Source organism: Moschus berezovskii, chromosome 20, assembly GCF_049115385.1.
Source record: "Moschus berezovskii isolate FMDL1 chromosome 20, NW_MosBer_1.0, whole genome shotgun sequence".
Classification (NCBI taxonomy): domain Eukaryota; kingdom Metazoa; phylum Chordata; class Mammalia; order Artiodactyla; family Moschidae; genus Moschus; species Moschus berezovskii.
In genome coordinates, this window is record NC_142479.1 from 44,852,444 (window position 1) to 44,867,215 (window position 14,772).

Sequence of the window (14,772 nt, forward strand, 5' to 3'; positions counted from 1 at the left end):
GGAGAGGAGCTTTGGGTGTGCCCGAAAGCTGGGATGACCAAGGCCATTGTCACCGGACAGCACCGCCAGTGCTAGCCTGTGTCAGAGCAAAGAGATCACCCAGTCCTCAGTGCCCCCCCACCCCCAGTAAAGTCTGTCTGTGAAGATGAAACATAGGGTTGGCCAAAAGGTTCATTCAGGTTTTTCTTTTACAGCGTATACAGAAGCTCAAACAGACTTTGAGGCCAATGCAGTACACTATGTGTAAAATGTGTTTGCAGGTAGGTTTCATCCTTTATGAACGACATCATTTTAAGGCACTCAAACATTGCACAGGTCATCTCTTCACAGGATCTCAGCAAGGAACCAAATCAGGGCCCCCGTTCCAGGCCCCAGCCCCAAAGGGTCCCTGCCACCTGCCATGACTGTCTAGACTTCTCTCCTCCCTGTCACACAGGCAGGCATTGAAATGCAGCTTCTGGAAATGGGTTCCTACAGTTCTATCTTCCGTGGGCTTTTAATCAAGTCAGGATTAAATGCTGACCTTCATGAGATAATTCAAATAACAAGCCTCTGTTGAGAACATTCTAACCTATCGGGCAGGACAGGTTGGAAGAACGATGGAAAAGCTGTGGAGAAGCACTCAAAAGAAAGGAGGGTGCTTTTCGGACTCTTTGCAGCTTAGACCCCTTCAAACTCTCAGAAAACATTCTCCAAGGGGTGGGAGAACTGGGAGACTGGGATTGACACATTTAACAGATTGATACTATGTTTAAGATAGATAACTAATGAGAACTACTGTATAGCACAGGGAATTCTCCTCAATGCCCTGTGGTGACCTAAATGGGAAGGAAAGCCAAAAATGAGGGGATATATGTATACATATAGCGGATTCACTTCATTGTACAGCGGAAACTGACACAACATTGAAATACAACTGTACTCCAATAAAAATTAATTAAAAAAAAAAAGAAAGTGTCCATCTCTACCAAGTTCTCTAAGTGGAAGCTTCTGGGTGAGGGGGCTTGGTTTCAGTGAATGAATTTCCTGAAATTCTGGCAGTTTCTCTCCCTCTTCTGTGAAGGGTCCCCCATCTGGAGCACCCATGCATGCAGGGAGGCCCCCCTCTGCCACAAACACTTTGTGTTCTGTTCTGCTGGACTCCACAGTCAGGAGGGCGTTCTGCCCCCAGGTAGCATCTCCCCACTCACAGGGAAACAATTTAGTCTGTTTTCATACCTCAGATTTCAATTCTGGCTGCTCCTCAGAATCAGTCTTTGATTGGGAACATCCTTGCCCAGACCCAGAGCCACACAGGGACGCGGTGGTCTGGGAGGGGGCTCAGGTGTGGGTCATTTCTAACATTCACTGAGATGTTCCAGCAGCCAGTCAGATCGTCACGTGGTGTCAGTTCAGTTCAGTAGCTCAGTCATGTCCACCTCCTTGTGATCCCATGGACTGCAGCATGCCAGGCTTCCCTGTCCTTCACCATCTCCCTGAGTCTGCTCAAACTCGTGTCCATAGAGTCAGTGATGCCATCCAACCCTCTCATCCTCTGTAGCCCCCTTCTCCTCCTGCCTTCAGTCTTTCCCAGCATCAGGATCTTTTCCAATAAGTCGGCTCTTCGCATCACATGGTGTCAGGTGGCCCCAAATCGAGGTAAGTCCCAGTGCAGGCTGCAGTGTTACACAGCTGTGGTCAGAGTCTCGGCAGGCATAGCAGGGGCTTGTGTGTATATCTGATGTGTGTGTATGTGTGTGTGAGAGAGACAGAGAGAGAGAGGAGTTTCTCACAGTCCTCTGCTGACATGGTGGTGATGGGGGCTAATGAGTATGGTGTCCCTGCAAACCCCCCCAGACACCCCGCCTTCCTGGATGCCCCCAGGATCTGACTCTGAAGACTGCACTGCAGAGGCTGCTGCTACTCAGGCCAGGAGATTCCTGCTCCAGGGCCTAAGAATTCAGAGGAAGGAGACTGGGGTAAGGTGGGGTGTGGGGGGAATCAAGGCACACTAAGACATGGAGTGATTTTCTCAAGATGCCCCATGAGGAAATGGCAGAGGACAGATTCAATCTAGGCACCTGAGTCCACTCTTGGTACCACTGCTTTTTGGAGCCTCTTATTGGTGTCTGGGGGCCTTCCTGGTGGCTCAGACAGGAAAGAATCTGCCTGGAAGACCCGGGTTTGACCCCTTGGTTGGGAAGATCCCCTGGAGAAGGGAATGACAACCCACTCCAGGATTGCCATGGAGAATATTATGGACAGAGGAGCCTGGTGGGCTACAGTCCATGCAGTCACAAAAAAAGAAGTCGGACATCACTGAGGGACAAACACACACAGCTGTCTGGATTCATAGTACATCTATACCTTTTTCATGGTGCTTCCATAGATGTTCAGTTCAGTTCGGTCGCTCAGTCGTGTCCGACTCTTTGCGACCCCATGAATCACAGCACGCCAGGCCTCCCTGTCCATCACCAACTCCCGGAGTTCACTCAAACTCATGTCCACAGAGTCGGTGATGCCATCCAGCCATCTCATCCTCTGTTGTCCCCTTCTCCTCCTGCCCCCAATCCCTCCCAGCATCAGAGTCTTTTCCAGTGAGTCAACTCGTTGCATGAGGTGGCCAAAGTATTGCAGTTTCAGCTTTAGCATCAGTCCTTCCAATGAACACCCAGGATTGATCTCCTTTAGAATGGACTGGTTGGATCTCCTTGCAGTCCAAGGAACTCTCAAGAGTCTTCTCCAGCACCACAGTTCAAAAGCATCAATTCTTCGGCGATCAGCTTTCTTCACAGTCCAACCCTGTTATGTGATCTAATTCCCTATTTTCACCAAAGACACTGAGACCTTTTATCTGTTTATGTATCCTAGTTCATTTTCTCATTAAAAAAAAAAAAAGTAAGAGAACGTCCTACCACCTCCACCCATTGCCCCATCCTGTGTGGCCCCCAGTCCCAGAGCCCTGACTCACCCTGCCTCCAAGCTGTCAGCGTCACTCACCTGTGCAGCCAGCACAAGGTGGACGCGGCACACGGCTGGTGTCTGATTTCATGAGACCCTCACTGCTCTCTGCAGGGAGGAGAATCAGAGCAGATGCATGGAAGTAAGAGGCAACCCTTGTCTTCTGCACTTAGAGTGGCCAAAATGCCATTTCGTATAGTATCTTATTTGAAGGGAATCAGGACTATTTTCTAGCTGGAAACTGAGGCTTGGAAAATTGAGGGTCTTTCCTCCATGGACCAGCGAGTCCCTGCTGGGACTTGCAACCAGCTCCTCTGGTTTCCAAACCTGTGATGCTTTTCCATTATGCAGAATTCCCCAGAGGAAAAACAGAGATGAGTCTCAATCGGGCATTTGTCCAGGGGATGAATGTCGTTGGCACATCGGCCCCACCAAGCACTTAGTCAATATCTGGGGAGTGTTTACTCCAGCAGGGTGGCCTTTCCTGTTTCCTTACAGCCAGCAGCCTGTGTGGGCGTTTCTGGCGGGGCTCGGACACAGCTGGTCTGAAAGGGCCCTGGAAGGCTGGTTACTGCCCCAACCAGACCCATTTAGACTCTCTGAGCAGTTTGTTATTAAGAGAGTGAGCTGAAGAGGGGGATGCGGGAAGAGAAGGAGGGAGGGGAGAGGGGAGAGGAGGAGAGAGGGAAGGAGAGGGGAGAGGGAAGGGGAGGAATGAAGCCAGTGTTGACTTCTGTGTGCAGACTCTGCTATAGCTGGACGTGTCTGAAGTTATGTCATCTCCAAGCCCCTAGAAGATATTCTCAATGAGCAACGAAGACGCAGGTAAAAAGCAGCCTATGACATATAAACTCAGGTTGGCACAGGGCCGTTCCCTCAGTTACACAGATTGACAGTTTATCATGGGATACGTCGCATCTTTAGCTGCCCCACTTATGGGAGAGAGAGAGCACAGAATGGTCCTGTGGAGCCATTGGCATGATACGAAGTACAAAGAACTCTTTGTTCCCAAACACAGTGTTGCTGAGAAAGGCCGAATTCCATAGATGCAAGTGGAGGGGCAAGGCGGTCTTCTCTGACATCTCACGAGCAGGCGAGAGCAGGGATTCCGAAGCAACCCAAGAAAGAGAGGGTCCCGTGTGGATTTGCACTTGGGTCTGAGAACTCTGAAACTTTTCTAAAAACTCTTACTGCTAAGGAACGTTTTTCTTCTCCTGGTGGAGAGAGACTCCCTTGGATGGAGGAGGTGACAGTCTTGAGGGGAGGTGATTGGAGAGGCATGGACAGACTTTCCAAGTCCTGCAGGCCAGGCGAGACAAGGCCAAGAAGACAGCCTGGGCTGGCTGGCAGAGGCCGGTTGTTTTCGAGGGAGGTGGACAGGAAGGTCCACTCTAAGCCAAGGGAATGCTTGATTCCGGCAGGTGGGACCACACCAGGCAGCGAAGCATTCATCACCAGCAAAGTAGAACAAAATAACGGGCACACACAAAGCATCTCAGCAAGGGACCTAGGGGAGCGTTCCTCAAGCTGCCTTATTGTCCCCAAGATGATTCCTTTTGTTCCGTGAGCACTTCTGAGCTGGAGGAATGAGGCTGCACTTCAACTGAACTTGAGAACAGATGTTTTCTTCCTCATGACCCCCTGAACCACTTAACCAGTGGGAAACCTCAGCAAAAGCCTAGGAAGTTCACAGATCAAGGTCAAAACCTTTGGACAGGTTCAAGGCAAGACTGGGCAAAGCTTCAAGTATTTTTACTCTTCATTGTTTAAGACTAGGAAATACCTCTCCGGGGAACTTTAGTGATAAATCCCAGACCTCGTGTGGCAATTATCTTACAGTTTTGATCCAGAAAGGAAAATTCTAGAAATACGGATATGCAAAAAAAAAAAAAAAAAAAGCAGCTATTTGTTGCAGCACTTCTATAATGAAGGAAAATGAACATGCTATATCTCAAACAATAGGGGATAAAGGTTGGAACAGTCCTAAAATGAAATGCTGTGAAGATATTAAAAATAATGTCAAGTAAGATAATTTAATGAAATGAAAAAAGTCAACATCATATGGTTGGGGGGGGAATTACAAAATGCAATCCCTGTAACTGATCAGACACTCCCCAGACGCAGTGCTGAAACCTTGACTTTAATACCTACAACAATCCCAGAAGGGGTGGACCACCATGACCCCTTCAGCCCCCAGAGGTTACCACAGTGCCTAAGAGCACAGAGTTGGCAGGTGATGCAGCCCAAACATAAACTTGGACGATAAGCCACTACATCCCATACATGTGCCTCTGTAGGCTCAACCCAGTTTTCACAGTGACGAAAATGAAAGTGTTAGACTTCCCTGTTGGCCGAGTGGTTAAGAATCTGCCTGCCAGTGCAGGGGACATGGGTTCGATCCCTGGTCCAGGAAGATCCTACATGCCAAGGAGTAACTAAATCCACAAGTGCTGAGCCCACCACGACTCTGAGGCCTCTCTGTCCATGGGATTCTCCAGGCAAGGATACCGGAGTGGGTTGCCATGCCCTTCTCCAGGGGATCTTCCCCACCCAGGGGTCAAATCTGCTCCTCTTGCATCTCCTGCATTGGCAGGTGGGTTCTTTACCTCTAGCACCACCTGGGAAGCCTGAGAATCATTATGCTGCTGCTGCTGCTGCTGCTAAGTCACTTCAGTCGTGTCTGACTCTGTGTGACCCCATAGACGGAAGCCCACCAGGTTCCCCCGTCCCTGGGATTTTCCAGGCAAGAGTACTGGAGTGGCTTGCCCTATAACCCTCAGCAAATGCAAGGTCAGACATGGTTCAGATGAGAAGTGTGGGCCATTCGACCACGGGGATTAAATGACTCCCTTGTCTGATTGTCTTTTTCTTTTTAAAGGTTTCTTTACATGCACCTTTTTTTAAAAGTCTTTATTGAATTTATTACAATATTGCTTCTGTTTTTTCATGTTTTGGTTTTTTGGCCACGAGGCACATGAGATCTCAGCTCCTCGACCAGGGATCAAACTTGCACCCCCTGTATTGGAAGGTGAAGCCTTAACCTCTGGACCATCAGGGAAGCCCCTCCCCTTGTCTTACTATCTTATGTCTCCGAATCTCTCTCTGTCCCTCTTCTGCTCTCTCTCCCTCATCGCTCTCATAGCTCATCCATCCTTTATGCTGTACAACCACAATGAAATCAAAACACCATTAAAATCTGAATTTCACTACCTTGTAAGCTTCTCAATCCTTGGAGACCTCAGGACTCTTTTGAATTTTCTTCCCCAGCAAGGTCCTTTCCAGAACCTCCCCAAAGGATGCCCCACACAACATACTCACTCCACTATCATCTTGGATCCTTGAACCTACAACTGTGTCTTTTGGAGACCCTCGGAGGGGACTAGGTGATGAAGGCTTTCCTAGATGTATCAGAGCACTGAATGCTTGTTCTCAGATTGTCTCCAAGGATTAGATTCCCTGGAACTCACCACTGGAAACACTGACCCTCCTGGGCCCTGACATCCTAGCCTAAATCAATGGAGACAAATGGAAGAGATGAAGAGGCATTCATTTCAGGAAATGAAGAGGCAGGTGTAGGGGCAGGAGGCATCAGCCAAGGCGTCCCCACCCCCGGCAGGGAGGAGGCAGTGTTCACAAGGGCTGTGATCCCCAGTAAGGAATAGGGAGGATGTACTCTGAGGCCATCAGGGACACGTGGTTCCCAGGGACCACTCAGGCTCTCACCTGTCAGGTGGTCATTCTCCTCTCAGGGGGACCACTGAGTCTTAGCTCAGGGCATGGCCTCATCATGGACTTTGGAATAACGCCCAGACCCCAGTTACTGGGTTATAGGAATGATCCGAAGGTGGCCTTGGATGGTGGCCATCCGAGGAAGACCTGTGGAAGATGGGTGGTTTACATCTTCACTGCAGGCTGAGACCCATTACTTACAAGCTCCCTGTCATCTAACTCCAATGCTTACACATCAATTATTTAAAAATAGCCCAAAAGTTTTAGCCACTTAGAACTTGGCTGCTTTGCAAGCCCCATGAGACCTCACCCCACGACTCCAAGCCATTGAGGAGAAAGAGTCTGCGGTTGTAAGACCCCTGCAAACTGCTACAGTCCTTCAGTCCTCTGACCCAGAGATGTCCCACTGGGCAGCATCACTGGACACACACATAAGCCCTCACTCCTGGCCCCTCTCCCAAGGAGTCCCTTTCTCTCGTCCCTTTCTGGATGGTAGTCCCTGTGTATGGTCTCTAGCTGTGATGAACTGACCTTGCCTCTCATGCAACCCTGTCCAAGATCTACTGATGAAGCTTGCTGTGTGTTGTCAGCTCTGGGACCCCCTGACACACCTCCACACACAGAGACCAGTGACACACAAAGGAATATTGAGCCGGTGCGCAGAAGCCCAGCGATGCCACAGGGATGCAGGCTGCAGGGGAGGGCAGGAACTCCTCCAGTGAAAAAAAGCATCCTGATCACACTGTTACTCAGATCACCCCAGGTTCCTCACATAACCCCCTCCGAAGAGGTTCTTCCTGAGAACCTCTCACCCTGAACCAGGGTGAGAGTGGTTGGTGAGGGTTGTCAGGGATGGGCCCCCAACTGGAAGACCTTCTAAGAAAGAAGCTCCACTCCAGCAAGCTGAGAAAGATGACCACTGAGGGGCCGGATACCTGGACCCCTCGGCTATGGAGCTAGAGAAAATAGGAACCTGGTCCGCCAGCCTGTGCACGAGTCCTGTGGCACCGGAGCCCAGCACTCAGACAGCGCACCAGCAGGTATGCATCCCCCAAGGTGACTGGTGGAGTCGTTTTTCTTTTTGTTTTTCCTGAGAATGTGAGGTTTATTAGAAAAGGCAATTTAAGACTTTTTCTTTACATGAGTTCCCCTTCCTGAACTCATGTACAGAAAAAGTCTTAAATTGCCTTTTCTAATAAACCTCACATTCTCAGGAAAAAGAAAAATGACTCCACCAGTCACCTGGGGGGATGAATAGATGGATTAATGTCAATGTATGGCAAAACCAACCAATATAATATTGTAAAATAATCAGCCTCCAATAAAAACAAATAATAATAATTAAAAAAAGACTTTTTCTGTAAGTTCAAGTTTTTCTATCCTCTTTTTCCTTTTTTTTTAAATTGAATTACAGTTGATTTACAATGTTGTATTAGTTTCACATGTATGGCAAAGGAATTCAGTTATGTATGCGTGTGTATATTCTTTTTCAGATTCTTTTCCTTTATAGATTATTACAAAATATTGAGTAGAGTTCCCTGTGCTATACAATAGGTCCTTGTTGATTATTTATTTTATAAATAGTAGTGTATCTGTTAATCCCACACTCCTAATTTATCCTTCCTCCCTGCTATTTCCCTTGAGTAACCATAAGTTTGTTTTCTTTTCTATATCTGTGAGTGTATTTCTGTGCTATAAATAAGTTCATTTGTATCTTTTAGATTCACATATAAGCAGTATCACATGATATTTGTCTTTCTGACTTACTTAACTTTGTGTGATAGTATCTAGGTCTATCCATGTTGCTACAAGTGGCATTATTTCATTCTTTTTTATGGCTGAGTAATATTTCATTGTGTGTATATATGACATATTTATACCCATTTCTCTGTCAATGGACACAAGTTGCTTCCGTGCCTTGGCTGTTGTGAACAGTGCTGCTATGAACTTTGGGGTGCATGTATCTTTTCAAACTAGAGTTTTCTCCAGAGATATGCCCGATAGAGCCATTTTTCACCCAATAATTTTAGCGGCTGATTCTTACCCCCCCTACTCCTTATACACAATGTTATGTGTGAATAACTGGGTGGAGCTGAAACCAGTTGGTATTGTTTTAACAACCACACAATGGATGAAGACTGAGTTCCCAGTCTATGCCAGTGGCTGCTTCTATAAAGGAAACAAAAGCTATACAGTTTCTCTAACTAAGGTCACTGGACTTTACTGGCTTCTTCCATGATGACAGAGTAAACAGATGACTGAGCATTTTTGGCATCCACAGTCAGAACCAGCCTCTGGGAGCAGTGTATTTTGAGAATCTTAACCTCAACTATGTGAAAAGAAGGAAAAATAAAGTCTTAAAATCTTATTCATTTAATAACTCTTTAGTGAGCAGCTACTATGAGCCAAGGGTGAACATTGTCACAGGGTCTCGTCAATCTTCATTAAATGAAAAATAGCCAGGAAAACCTCTGGTCCCTGTATACTCACCTCCTTGCAATATAGCTTTTCTGTTCCCTCCATGAGGAGGTACAGTCTGTTTCTGCACCGTTTGAATCCAGAGCTGACCTGCTTTAGCCAATGGGATGTTAGGAGGCTTAAAGAGCACTTGCCCATTGAGGGTTAATCTCCTACTGCTGGGGACCGTTCCCCCATCATCACAACAAGCCCAGGGGATCTCAACCATCCCACCCAACTCAGCAAAGCCCCCAGACCCACAAGCCACCCTGGACTGAACAGTGGATTCGGGCCCAGATCAGAAGGGATGCCTAATGAAGCCCAGCCAGCTCTCAGAATCTTGACAATCAATAAATTGTCATTTTAAGCCACTGAGTTTAGCAATGGGGACTTCCCTGGTGGTCCATTGGTTAACATTCTGAGCTTCCAATATAGGGGACAGAGTTTCGATATCTGGTGGGGGAACGAGGATCCCACATGCCGTATAGTTCAGCCAAAAAAATAAAAGTTTGGGGATGATTTCTTACACAGCTAAAGCTAACTGATACATGAAGAATCATAGAGTTGGGATTTCACATCAAACAGGTTATAATCAGAAGCAGGACTCTGTCAGCAGAGGTAATTGCAACCCCCCTCAACTCCGGCGCCACCCATGGTCGTGGATAGACTGCCGCACATTCCTGGTTCTTTGGAGCCTAGAAAACAGGCTTTCATCACTGGCTCAGCTGCATCTCTGAGGAATGAGAGATTGATAAGACTCCAAGGTCCTCGCCAGAGGGACATGTCCCCTGGTCACACTGGGTGTCATGCCATGAAAAAGTGCTCTAAAAGTTTCTAAAGTCTCACTCTCAAAGTGTGCTTCCTCATGGCAGCCCTGTTCCAGTTGGTGAGCTGTGTGAGCACAAAGCTTCCAGCAGCATCACCGTGGAGACAGCTGAGGCCAACCCCGCAACTCGTACAGCCTCCTGCCTGGAACCGTGAACTCTCATCTGTGGCGTAAGCCTGACTATTAACACTTTTCCTTTGATGCAGCTCTTCAATCCCCAATGCAAGGCCTATGGAAAATCAAGTAACAGGCACATTTTTATGAAAAACAGCACTCTTACTTGGGAAGAGCACTGAATAATGAAAAGAATAACTCTCAACGTTCAGCATCTCCTTGGCCAGAGAAAATAGTCATACCAGGAAGCATTGCTCTATCACCACCATTTCTGAGCCACAGTCTATTTTTTAAGTATTTATTTATTTACTTTTGGCTGTTATCAGGTCTTCCTGCTGTGCACGGCTCCGCATTGCAGGGGCCTCTCTTGGGCAGAGCGCAGGCTCTAAAGTGTATGCTCTGTGACATACGGGATCTTAGTTCCTGGACCGTGTCCCCTGCATTACACGGCAGATTCTTAACCGCCGGACCACCAGGGAAGTCCCTCAGCTACAGTCTTGATGGCAGCACTACTCTGAGGCTGGCCCTGCCCAGAGCACTGGTCCAACACTGCTGGGCGAGGGTCTCAGGGCTGCAGGAACCACACTCTACCACACTCTGAGCGGTCACCCCCCTCCACGGAGCCACCACTATCCTAATAACCTGCAGACTCCAGGACCGTAAAGCTGTCATTTCCAGAGAAATCTGCAAAGTGCTTTAGAGAGTGTCCCTTGAAGCACCTTCCTGAGGCAGAGTCTTGCAGCCTTAAGATATTCCTCTCACTGGTAGAAACAAAGCTTGACATGTTTTGTATTGCTCTGTGGAAGCGGGGAAGATGAGCAGAGGAGCCGACTTGTCAAACAGTCAGGGCTGCTGCAGCTCCTTCACTACGAAATCGCCTCGGGTCCAGGACATTCTAGAGCCTGCTCTCCTTCGTCCGGAGAGGATGGGCCCCTCTGAAAGGTACCAGCATCCAACCATCCATTGTCAAGACCGGAAGCTGCGGCATCACTCCAGACTCTGTGCCCCAAGGATCACCGAGTGTTAGCAGCTCCACCTCCAAATTGTTTCCACCACCTTCATTTTCACAGCAACCACTCTATTTTAGGCCCAGGTTTGATTTCTCTGAATTACTGCCAAAGCCAAATGCTCTCTCTGCCTGCACTTTTTCACTGTCTCAGTTCAGTTCAGTCGCTCAGTCGTGTCCGTCTCTCCACGACCCCATGAATCCCAGCACGCCAGGCCTCCCTGTTTATCACCAACTCCCGGAGTTCACTCAAACTCACCCCCATCGAGTCGGTCATGCCATCCAGCCATCTCATTCTCTGTCGTCCCCTTCTCCTCCCGCCCCCACTCCTTCCCAGCATCAGAGTCTTTTCCAGTGAGTCCACTCTTCGCATGAGGTGGCCAAAGTATTGGAATTTCAGTTTTAGCATCAGTCCTTCCGATGAACACCCAGGATTGATCTCCTTTAGAATGGACTGGTTGGATCTCCTTGCAGTCCAAGGGACTCCTAATGACCATTAAAAATAACCATCATCACCAACTTGTTATGTTCTGGACATTGTATTAGCACAGTAAGTCCCCTACATACGAACCTCTAAGTTGCCAGCTTTCAAAGATGCAAACATGTGTTTGCGTGTCCAATCACATGAATTAGTTCATATGTCTATAAGATTATTGTACTATAAAATTCAAAATATTTTATTTTTTCTTTGTTTTTTATGGAGTGTGTGTTAGTCATGTCTAGTGCTTTGCGACCCCATGAACTGTAACCCACCAGGCTCCTCTGTCCATGGAATTTTCCAGGCAAGAATACTGGAGTGGGTTGCCATTCCCTTCTCCAGGGGATCTTCCCAACCCAGGGAGCAAACCCATGTCTCCTGCATTGCAGGTGGATTCTTTACCATGTGTGAAAAGTATTATAAACCTATTTCAGTTCAGTACTATCAATGATGGACAGGGAACCTGGAGTGCTACAATCCATGGGGTCACAAAGAGTCAGACACAACTGATTAACTGAACTGAACTGAACTATCAATATATAGCAAATCATGTTAGTTGGGTACCTAGGCTGACTTTATTGGACTTATGAACAAATTGGACTTAGAAACATGCTCATGGATGGGAACTCATTCATGTGTAGGGGACTCACTGTACTGAAACTGACCTGAGAAAAAGTAATTATTACTTTTCCCCAACATTTTATTATGAAAAAAATACCAAAAAAAGTTGAAAGAGTGGCCCAGTGAACACCCAAATTCCTACTACTTAGAATCTATAATTGCTACCTTTTAACAGCATTTGCTCTATCACATATGTATCCACCTATCAACCCATTTTACTTTTTATTCATTTAAAAGTTAGTTGCAGATGTCAGGCTATTCACTCTTAAGTAATATGACATGAAAACCATTAAATAAAGTGCAATACATGCTTAACATTTTTAAGGTAAGATTTACATACAGTAAAATATGCACATCTCAAAGGCACCACTGATGGAATTTGATGACTGTCTCCACCTGAGTAGTACAGCACATTATTGTCAACCCAGAAAATTCCATCAAGCCTCTTTCCAGTCAATTCCCAGCCCCCAGGGGTAAACACTGTCGACAACTATTATTTTTGGAACTATTATTCAAAAATAAAACTAAAATAAAATAAAACTATTATTCCAACTATTATACCAAATTTCAGTGAGGGAAGCAAAGCTAGAAAAATTGAACATTTTGCTCATAGAATCAAAGTCAAAAAGCCTGGATCTTTCTAACTCCAGAGATCATGTTCTCATCCTGGCTTTGTCCCAAAGCTTCAGCTGAGTGTCTCTAGTGAGGTGGCACTTCCCACCAAGGCCTCCATGGAACACGCTGAAGGTTTCTTGAGAGAAAAGTCCACTAGAGGATTTCTTGATGGATATGAGCATCTAGAAGAATTTCAAAGATTCTGAGAAGTTCTGCAACAAAAAACATCAAAACAGAACAAAATAGAAACCTGGTTATAGCCTACTTATTGTTGCTGTTTAGTCACTAAGCCAAGTCTGACTACTTGCGAACCCATGGACTGTAGCCCGCTGGGCTCCTCTGTCCATTGGTGGCATCTCCAGGTAAGAATAGTAGAGTGGGTGGCCATTTCCTTCTCCAGGGGATCTTCCTGACCCAAGGATCTAACCCATGTCTCCTGTGTTAGCAAGTGGATTCTTCACTGCTGAGCCACCAGGGAGGCCCATTTATTAGCTGACTTAAATCCTTTTCTCCTGTAACAAAACATGCTGTGATGGTGCTTTGAAATATTCCCCAACACCTTCTGTACTCAGTGACAGGCGGGCTGCAGTTTGTAGTGTCTCTACCAGGCGTGTTCTGTCCTGCCTTCTGACCCTTGCCCTGCCCCTTCTCCCTGCCTGGAATTCTCTCAGCCTCCATCTCCACTCTGACTTGTGCTGGTCCTCCAGCTCTCAGTCTATTACTTCTTGGAAAGTTCCCAAATGCCCTGAAAGGACCGGTTAGGAATGTATCCCCTGTGTTGCAATGGTCCCCCCCGCCAACATCCCCACAAATAGCACTCCTCTCTGTTGCCTTGGAGATGTCTTTTTATTTGTATCTTTTTTTACTTATATGTTCTCTGTTTGCTAAATATCCACAGACCCTATGACCACCCAGACACATTTATTTGCTCTTATAGTCTCATTCCATACCTGGGTTAGAAGGAACTGTATCAAGCTGGAGAGTCTATGGGTCCATAATAACTCCCCAGTTCCCCCTTCAGGGCAGCCAAGAGCCTTGGACAACCCTCTCCAGGGAGGAGGAAGGCTCAAGTGCTTAGAAAAGACCTTTATCCACTGACCGAACAATGCCCAGCTGTTCCCAGATGCCAGACCTGTCCTCGAACCTCTCCATTTCCATTTCAGCAGACATGCGGCAGCATGTTTAAATGATCATTGTTTCCTTGTTCTTCTGGTCCCCCAACATCTCCTTCAGGAAAACAATGGCTAACATGGGGAGACTGTATCTTCAAACCAGGCTATAAAACCTACTTAACAGAGAACATGGCTTCCCTGGTGGCTCAGAGGTTAAAGCGTCTGCCTCCAATGCGGAAGACCCGGGTTTGATCCCTGGGTTGGAAAGATCCCTGGAGAAGGAAATGGCAACCCACTCCAGTACTCTTGCCTGGAGAATCCCACGGATGGAGGAGCCTGGTAGGCAACAGAGAATATAGTTGAAATTCCCTCATGTGGAGGAAACAGGCTTTTGTGCATCAGCCAGGAATGAAAATGTCACTTAAAACTGATTCCATGGGGGAAGATATATCAAGGACAAACAACCAGCTTATGAACTTTTCTTGCCATGATCACTTTGGGTTGTTTCTGGTCAGAGGGTAAATCCCTACCACCCTCCTTGGCCAGAAATAGAAGTCCCTTTGTTTGGTTTTTGCCCAGTATTTTCCAAACAGGCAAGGGTCTTTCTGAACTTTTGATCTTAGTCACATGGTCAGTGCATGACTTGTCTTCCAAGAATCTGCTGCAAGTCACTCCCTTCAAGAAGCCTCTAACACTTTCTGTCTACCATCACATACTTCATATAGAACAGAGCCTTTCTATTCATAAGGAAAACAATCTGAGCATTGGAAAGAACCTATTTTAGTTAACTAGCACCAAAATGCCCACCAGGCTCCTCTGTCCATGGAATTCTCCAGGCAGGAATACTGGAGTGTGGGTAGCCATTTCCTTCTCC